At 45.3% G+C, this 9791-nt stretch overlaps 1 pseudogene; it reads left to right on the forward strand.

The window, feature by feature from the left end:
- Positions 1-6097: 6097 nt before the first annotated feature.
- LOC119542688 lies at positions 6098-9411 on the forward strand (annotated as a pseudogene).
- The last annotated feature ends 380 nt before the right edge of the window (positions 9412-9791 follow it).

The following is a 9791-nucleotide window of genomic DNA, read 5'->3' on the forward strand; positions in this document are numbered from 1 at the left end:
ACGGCCTGGTGGCCCGGGGCTTCCCTTGAGGGATGGCGTGCACTGGTGACATAGCACAGCATTCCCTCAGCAGAGGTCCTGGAAGGTCACAGTTGAGAAAGGGGGCCCGCTCGGAAAACTCAGGGATGCTATGCCAAGTCCAGTAGTTTGTGGGTCAGCGAGACAGAGGGTCTGGGGCTGAACTGAAATGAAGGCTTAGACTCTTGCGGCGGCCTTGAATCTCTGGGAACCTGGGGGGTTTGAAAATTAAAGCTGCCCTGCCTCCCTGGCCACCCGGACACATGCCCCACATTCAGGGCAGACGGCTCCAGCAACACACCCAAACTGAGTTCACCAACTGAACCCCACAAGAATCATTTCCCCACACACTGTGGGGACAAGGTTGAGAACTGATTTGAGGGGTATAGGTGACTCGCAGACGCCATCTGCTGGTTAGTTAGAGAAAGTGTACACCACCAACATGTGTTTCTGAAAAATTAGACTGGTATCTTTTTTTTTACAACTTGAAAGAACCCTATCAAGCAAAGAAAATGCCAAGAGGCCAAAAACAACAGAAAATCTTAATGTATATGATAAAACCAGACGATATGGAGAACCCAATTCCAAACACCCGAATCAAAATATCAGAAGAGACACAGTACTTGGCACAATTAATCAAAGAACTACAATCGAGGAACAAAAACATGGCAAAGGACTTAAAGGACATCAAGAAGACCATGGCCCAGGATATAAGCTACATAAAGAAGACCCTAGAAGAGCATAAAGAAGACATTGCAAGAGTAAATAAAAAAATAGAAGATCTTATGGAAATAAAAGAAACTGTTGGCCAAATTAAAAAGACTCTGGATACTCACAATACAAGATTAGAGGAAGTTGAACAATGTCTCAGTGTCCTAGAAGTCCGCAGAACAGAAAATGAAAGAACAAAAGAAAGAATGGAGAAAAAAATCGAAAAAATTGAAATGGATCTCAGGGATATGATAGATAAAATAAAAGGTCCAAACCTAAGACTCATTGGCGTCCCAGAAGGGGAAGAGAAGGGTAAAGGTCTAGAAAGAGTATTCAAAGAAATTATTGGGGAAAACATCCCCAACCTTCTACACAATATAAATACACAAAGCATAAATGCCCAGCGAACTCCAAATAGAATAAATCCTAATAAACCCACTCTGAGACATATTCTGATCAGACTCTCAAATACTGAAGAGAAGGAGCAAGTTCTGAAAGCAGCAAGAGAAAAGCAATTCACCACATACAAAGGAAACAACATAAGACTAAGTTTTGACTACTCAGCGGCCACCATGGAGGCGAGAAGGCAGTGCATGACATATTTAAAATTCTAAGAGAGAAAAATTTCAGACCAAGAATACTTTATCCAGCAAAACTCTCCTTCACATTTGAGGGAGAGCTTAAATTTTTCACAGACAAACAAATGCTGAGAGAGTTTGCCAATAAAAGACCTGCCCTACTTCAGATACTAAAGGGAGCCCTAATAACAGAGAAACAAAGAAAGGAGAAAGAGATACAGAGAATTTTAACAGACATATATAGTACCTTACATCCCAAATCACCAGGACACTCATTTTTCTCTAGTGATCACGGATCTTTCTCCAGAAGGGACCATAAGCTGGGACATAAAACAAGCCTCAATAAATTAAAAAAAAAATTGAATATACTCAAAGCACATTCTCCAACCACAATAGAATACAAATAGAAGTCAATAATTTTTTAATTGTAACTCCACTATTTACTTCCTATATGACATAAAATACACAAACTCTAATGACAAATCAGTGGTTTTGAACTCAACGTAAAATATGTAATTTTAGACAACTATATAAAGGTGGGGGAATGGAGGAGTATAGGAACATAGTTTATGTGTCCTATCAAAGTGAAGGTGGTATCAAAGAAAAACAAGACTGATAGGGATTTAAGAGGTTAATTTTAAGCACCACAGTAAACACAAAGAAATTATCAGAGAATATGACCATAGAGATGAAAAGTAGAGTGTGGGTTAAGAGAAATGGGGGAAGGGGCAATGGGGAGTTAAGAAATGAGTGTAGGGTTGCTGTTTGAGGTGAAGGGAAAGTTCTAGTAATGGATGGTGGGCAAGAGCATTACAACATTCTAAATGTGATTAATTCCACTAATGGAATGCTAGGGAGGGGTGGAATGGGAAGATTTAGGCTGTATATATGTTTCCACAATTGAAAAAAAAAAAAAAGACAGTCTAAGTAAATGACAATTGAATGCCAAGGATGAACCTGGATGGGATTGGAGGATGGAGGACAGGAGGCTCAAAGGGACACAGCTGAGACATAAGGAAAAGGAAATATAGAATGTCAGCTTCGTATCATTGTTGAATCTCTTGTACTTCTTAGCTGCGCTTAATGGGATTGCATAAAAGAATGTTCTTGTTCATGGGAAGTGTATACGTGAATTACAGTGTTTGTTCAAGGATGTGTGCAGCTAGCTCTCATATGTTCAGAAGACAGAGCAATAGATGATGGATGATAGATAGGGAGGGAGGGAAAGAAATAGTGATGTGACAGCATGTTAAAGTTGGCGGATTGGGCTATTTGGGGAGGGGGGTCAGGGTATGATGGAGTTCTGTGTATGGGGTTAGTATTGTTTTTGCAACTGTTCCTATAACTTTGAATTTATTAAAAAAAAAAAACCCACATGGGAAACACAGAAATTAAAACAGAAGTATCATAGACTTGTCAGAAATATTGGTGAGACAGCATGGGTGACAACTTGGCTACTGTGTAAATTCTAGAATGAGTCCATGTGTGGCAAAGGATTCCCCTCAACCAAAGGGAGGTCTGGTCTGTGCCCTTGGCTGCTGGGAGGTGGTATGTAGACCCCCAGATGCCATGCCTGGTAGTAGTGCTTTTGTTTGCCTGGGGGCTTTGGGCACTGGACAGTCTAACAATATGATTGATGCTGGGGACTCGGAGCCATGAGGTATCAATTCTGCCTCTGGAAGAACTGGGGTCTAAAGGTAGTAGCCTGACCTCTGGGAAGGCCTGGAGACTAAGGGTCAGCCATGCAGGCATACGTGACTGAGCCCCCCCAAAATCTCTGAGCACTGAGGTGTGGACGACTGCCCTGGTTGGCAATACCCTGTGTGTATTTTCACACATCCATATGGATGTGTACTGCATCCTGACACCAGAGGGAGAGGACAATGGGAGCTTGGCATTGGGCACATCTGGGTTCTGCCCTATGTGCTGCTTCCCTTGGCTGATGTTAATGTCTCCTTTCCCTGTAAAAAACTGTGACCGTGAGTATTAACACTTTTCAGTGCATCTTCCTAGTGAATGGAACCTAGAGATGGTTTGGGGAACCCCCTGAACTTGCAGTCGATGTCAGAAGTGAGGGCGGTCTTATGTGGGGACTGTTCCCTCTAGCATTCCAGTTGTCCCTACATGCTACACATGCAGACCAAAGTTGGAAGGTGGTTAATTTTCCCTTCCTTCTTGTCATGGCAGAATAGCTGTTTTCAGCTTTGTCTCCTTGGGTATCCAATGTCCACAAACAATACTCCCAATAATTGCATTATTATTGCACTGTCTTTGATGGCTCTTCACTTAATGCAACAAGTTCAGTAAATGTTTCACCAAAACCTCTTTGCAAGAAAGCAGGCTTTCCCCAGGGAGTTAGGTATCTCATAACAGAACACAAGAGAAGTTAAGGGTCAGACACAATCTGATGGTGTGTTGACTGTATTTCCTTTTTGCTGATTTTCAAAGCTTCCTGGTATACTTGTGACTGATCTACAATGTTTTTCTTGTCATCACCAGCAGCAACCTCAGCCAAGTGATTAATAGTGAGCTTTCATTTTCAAATGGAAGATTTTGCTTTCTAGTTGCAAAAGAATTTTTCCAGAAGAGTGCATCATTGCAGATATCTCTTAGCTTGGTTTCAGTTTTTCTCTCTGTATTCTCACCAGCTACAGTGTCTTGCTCAATACTTGAAATGACCCTCCAGGATGACCTGTGAGTTCCTACATCATCTTCATGAGCAACTGAGAGAAGAGTCCTTTCTTCACTGGGTAACCCAGCACCTTGCTCAGTTAGAGACTTCATGCAGGCTACCACGTTGTCATATTGCTTAGCCTGCTCAGTCAGCTGGGACTTCTGTATCAGCTCATTTTTATCCATGTGCTATGCACGTTCTCTGTCTTTAGTAGGTGGTAGAGGATGGAAGGGAGCACAGCAGTCTCCAGGGCTGGCAGTGGCAAGGCTGAGACCACCCCTAGATCATGATGTTCACAGACTCTGGATCACTTTGGTCTCCTCACCTCCCTCCCTCTACTTTTCCAATTAGCTACCATGTCAGCTGGCTTCATAGTCCCTTTCTCCCAATGTCACAATACCCTTTAGGTTCCTTGACTTATCATATCACCTACCCTGTACTTGGTCCTTGGATTAAGGAAAATACCATCAGAGGCTGTTTTGTCCTCAGTCCTGTCTCCCTCCATTGCCTGGTCGTGGGGGAGGAGCTGGGCTGCTCACAGCAGGGTGGAGCTCCCCACTGGTGCCCTATCAACTCCCAAGGAGCTGGACCCTGAGACCCTTAGTTCTTTCCACTCTCCGTGCCTCACTTCACCAGCCTCTCCTATAAGAAGGCTCACTCTGGCCTTCATTCTGGGTAAAGCCCTTTATTTCTCCTGATCTCTCAAACAGAGTCTCATCTAGAGCAGAGAATTCCAAAGAGCCCAGGACCTGAAACTCGGGCAGACACAGGACCAATTTTTTCTTTGTCTTGAAATCATGAATTTACCTTGATTATTTTTCCTTAAAATAAAAGTGAAAAAGTTCACTGTGCTCAGTGGTTGACTCCTACCCTCATGGAGGGGTGGGGTGGGGTCCAGAGAAAGAAGAGTCAAGAGCCTTCATGGAGATCAGGGGTGAAGGGGATGGCCTGGGAAGGGATTAGAAAAGCAAAGGTGGATTATCTCTGCCCCCCCCCCTGCCCTTTCTTCCACAGAAGTGAGGGATAATTGTTTCCTTTTCTTGAATTCCCAAGTAGCCTGGGACCCTAGGATTAGATGCAAGGGTGGGAAAACAAGAGAAGTCACTGGGGGACTGGTAGGGCCCCAGATCCTTTCTCTGCAGGAATTCAAGCCTCCTCCCCTCACCAGCAACTTCCCGGAGGCCCTCCATGACCTTACCCTCCATAAGAGTCCTTTCTGGATCCCCTATCTTTCCTTTTCTTCCGGTCTTTGTTAGCATCTACTGAGTGCTGGATAGGATTTCCCTTGAGTCACCCAGGGCTTCCTGAGGCCCACCTCTCCATATCTTCACTATTTTGATGATGTTCGAAGAATAGAATAATCAGGGAATGGATAAGCAGAAAGTCATACAGATTCCTGGGCTAAATACAAATTGTAGTTGAGAGGTACCTATGTTTATGGAGAGTTCAGGGACTTTGATGCTGCTGAACAATATGTTGCAATATCACATACCTTACAAATCATTGATTTATTCAATCATTCCAGAAACATTTACTGAGTGGGGGGACAAGATAAACACAGGCAGTCCTGAACCATAAGATAAAGATTAGAGGAGGCTCTAGCATAGAAAGGAATGGGGGAAGTGGCTGGGAAGGGGTGGGACATGAAAAGGCAATGGCATTGTTCTAGTTTGCTAACGCTGCCCTTTTGCAAACCACCAGAAATGGACTGGCTTTTATAAAAGGGGGTTTATTTGGTTGCACAGTTACAGTCGTAAGGCCATAAAGTGTCCAAGGTAATGCATCAACAATCGGGTACCTTCACTGCAGGATGGCCAATGGCATCCAGAAAACCTCTGTTAGCTGGGAAGGCACATGGCCAGTGTCTGCTCCAAGTTCTGGTTTCAAAATGGCTTTCTCCCAGGACGTTCCTCTCTAGGCTTCAGCTCCTCAAAAATGTCACTCTTAGTTGCTCTTGGGGTGTTTGTCCTCTCTTAGTTTCTCCGGAGCAAAAGTCTGCTTTCAAAGGCCATCTCCAAAATGTCTCTGTAAGCTGAAGCTCCTCTCTCAGTTCCTGTGCGTTCCTCAAAGTGTCCCTCTTGGCTGTAGCAAGCTCGCTCCTTATGTCTGAGCTTATATGGAGCTCCAGTGAGTGAATCAAAGCCCACGCTAAATGGGTGGAGCCACACCTCCATGGAAATTATCCAATCAGAGTTATCACCCACAGTTGGGTGGGGCGTATCTTCATGGAAACAACCTAATGCAAACATTCCAATTTAATCAACACTAATATGTCTGCCCCCACAAGATTGCATCAAAGAACATGGCTTTTTCTGGGGGACACAACTTATACAAACCGGTACAGGCATCTATTGAACTGCCAGGATTAGGCCATAGAGCAGTCAGGATGGGACTGAAATCAGTAATATTCAAGAATGGCTGGGAACAGGAAAACTCCTGAGGACTCTGCAGTGCAGAGCCTAAAGGTCAGCACACAGTCTTCCTGACATGAGACTGGCTACAACTTTAGCCCAAATGTAGCCTTTGGTCTCTGTCTCTACCTGGCAAGCCTCGTGTGCCTGTACTTCCTTTTGTGCTCGTTCTTGGTGCCGCAGATGATGAGTCTTCTCTGAGTACATCTTCGTCATGGGCTGTGACTCGGGCTTTGGGTACCTGCTGGCCAGGCAGCTGGACCTGCGAGGCCTGAGGGTGCTGGCTGCGTGTCTGACGGAGAAGGGGGCTGAGCAGCTGAGGGGCTAGATGTGAGACAGTCAGGAGAGGGTGATTCTGGATGTCACCAAGACAGAGAGCATTGCTGCAGCCACCCAGTGGGCGAAGGAGACTATGGGGGAACAAAGTGAATTATGTACCCCAACAAACACATGTTCTTAATCTTAATCTGTGTCCCCACTGTATGAACCCATTGTAAATAGGAACTTTTGAAGATGTCATTTTTAGTTAAGGTGCTGTGGCCCAGCTGAAGCTGTATTGCTGGAGGCCTTGTAAAGAGAATCTGGAAATCCCAAAAGGAGAAAGGAGAGGACACCCCCATATGATGTGATGCAGAAATACAAGCCCAGGAACCCCAAGAATTACCAGCAGCCAGCCAGAATGTTACAGTCTTCAGGGAGATAGCAAGCCCCGCAAAATTTTTGATTCTGTGCTCCTTCCAGCCTCAAAACTACGAGCCAATAAATTCTTGTTGTTTAAGCCAAACCATTGTGTGATATTTGTCATAGCAGCCTGGCAAACTAAGACAGTATGACTTAGATATAGTGTTCTTATCTGGATCTCCTCTTATTCCAAGTGCTGGTTCCCTGAGAAGACAACAGCAACCTTCCAAATAAGAGAGAGACACCATTACATTATCAAATTTGCTCCTACTTATCCTCTCTGATGGAAAGGAACAGTGACCTGGATCCAAGACAGATTCCTAAGATGTTTGATTTTCAAGAGCTTGAGTTCTGGAGCTTCCAGAACAGAAGCTCTGGAGCGATAGTTGCTGAGCACCAGGGTTAGCTGGGCCCACACTTTGTTCAGGGCATTTCCTCTAGAAGAGGGTTGGCAGGGGGCTGTGCGGGGCTGGGCATGGCTGGGGCTGGATATGGCGGGATCTGGGCTCAACTTCCCAGCTTTTGCACATTTTCTTATTGGTGCCACACATTCGTCTCCCTTGAGGGCTTTAAGATCATCCTTGTGTGACATATGAGGTTACTGAAGCGTGAATCACTGAAGGGACTTTAGGTCAAATGAAGAGAAAGGGTTCCTACTATGCTGCCTGCCTTTTTTTGTGGAAAAGATCATTGATTATTTTTCTCTGATTATAAATGTTAAATATTCATTGTAGAAAACAAAGAATAGGACAAAGATAGAACATTTGCTCAATCCACCATCCAGAGTTAATTGCTCTGTATATTATGTCTCCTGTGATCAGCATCTTCATCATCAAATCTCTTCCAAAGCCTAATAGTCAATGTCATATCTATTCTGCCATATGAAGGGACATTCATTTATTTAAGCAATCCTAGATGGATTGATTTTCCTGGCATAAATAACATTCTGGTAAAGATTTCTATAAATAAAAGTTGTGTTCACATTCTTAGCAATGTTAAGTAAAATAAAATAATTACATCAAAGAATATGCATTTCTTTAAGACCAGGAAAGGCTTCTGAGCAGGGGAAGGAATAATCTTGCAGGGCTTTATTCTCTCTCCAATACTTCCAGGGTCAGACTCTGCCCCCTACCCACACCCCTACCCAAACCCTGACTCATCTGAGATGCTGCCCCTGCTGACCTATTTCACATCCTTGATGTTGTGTCTTTTTTTTCCCTATGTCTTCCAGGGAGCTTCCTGGAAAGCAGGTGGGTGAGGGTCTGAGGAGGGTGGGGTGAGGGTGGCCTTCTGGGAGGGTGGGAACAGAGGATGACATTTTCTGGGGCAGAGGGTGGAGTCCGTGCACTGGGGTGTGGGCTGTGACTGCATCATGTCCTCCCCAAATCCTGCGCCGGGCAGCAGCTCAGGGTGAGTGTTGAATCCCCTGGGCAGAGGGTAAACCTTGCTTCCCATGAGTTTGCCACCTGGGATTACTGTTTCAAGGCCGGCCTCCTGAGGCCAAAGGCAGGCCCGTTCTCCTTCTCCCTGAGGCCCCAAACCTGGGATTTCCAGTGTGTCTTTCCCGATCAGGTGTGGAAATTAATTTTTCATGTTTTCTCTTTTTCTCCTTTATTTTCTTTCTCTCCCCTTTTTTCTTTCTCCTCTCTTTTCATCTTTGCCTGTCCTCTGTCTCTCACCCCATCCTTCTCTTCCTGTCTCTGGATCACTCCCCTTGAGAGATGCATGCTGAGCACTCACTCTATTTTCTCTAACTGTTCACGCATTTAACAAACTTGGGGTGAGTGCTAGTTGGGTGGCAGCCACTGGGGAGCAGAAAGATGAGGGACTGTCCCTGCCCTCCAACAGATGGATGTATACACAAACCCCGACACCACCCTGCAGCCATCACACCCTTATTTCATCTCCCCTCCTCTTTTTCCCTCTAGCATGTAGCACATGGTTGTTGATACAATAAATAAACTCGATTTGAAGGTGAGTATGAGCCATAACTGTGTCTACCCCGTACAAGCCATCTCAGAGTCTTTCTGATTTCCCACAGTCTTTAGGACTCAGGGCCTCGTGAACAGCATGAGGACTGCCATGCCCACGGCACCCAGTGAGGGGCTGACCAAACAGGACTTTGTGAACACACTGGATGTGAACCTCTCGGGGTGCTCGAGGTGACGCTGCACCTGTTGCCCCCAGTGAGGGAGGCGAGGGGCCGTGTGGTCAACATCTCCAGCATCATGGGCCGGCTGTCCCTTTTCGGTGGGGCTACTGCATCTCCAAGTATGGTGTGGAGGTCTTCTCAGACCCCTTAGGTATTGGCCTGGCCCCTCCCTGGTGCAAAATATAAAGTGGTAAAGTGGGACAAAAAACACAGAAAGAGGGGAAACAGAGGGATATGGGAGGTGAGAACGTGTATGCTATTGAAGCTAAGTTGGTATCTTTTCAAATTAGTAGGTTATAGATTGTTGGGGACGATTAAGGTAGCATGTATAAAATCCACCCTCAGCGATGCCAGAGATATGCAACATGACCGCTAGGGCTGATGCAATAGCGGCTTAAGTTGCTCTCAGCCTTCTACGGAAGTGATAGCCGTTCACACCTAAGATTTGCGCCTAGAGTGCTAGCTTTACTACCTGCCTTCTACCCCAGCAACAGTAGCCACCAATCCTGTGCTAGCCTTACATCTGCCATCCGCCCTAGCAACAGCAGCAGCCAATCCTAGACTGC

The sequence above is a fragment of the Choloepus didactylus genome, chromosome 8 (assembly GCF_015220235.1).
Source record: "Choloepus didactylus isolate mChoDid1 chromosome 8, mChoDid1.pri, whole genome shotgun sequence".
Lineage (NCBI taxonomy): Eukaryota > Metazoa > Chordata > Mammalia > Pilosa > Megalonychidae > Choloepus > Choloepus didactylus.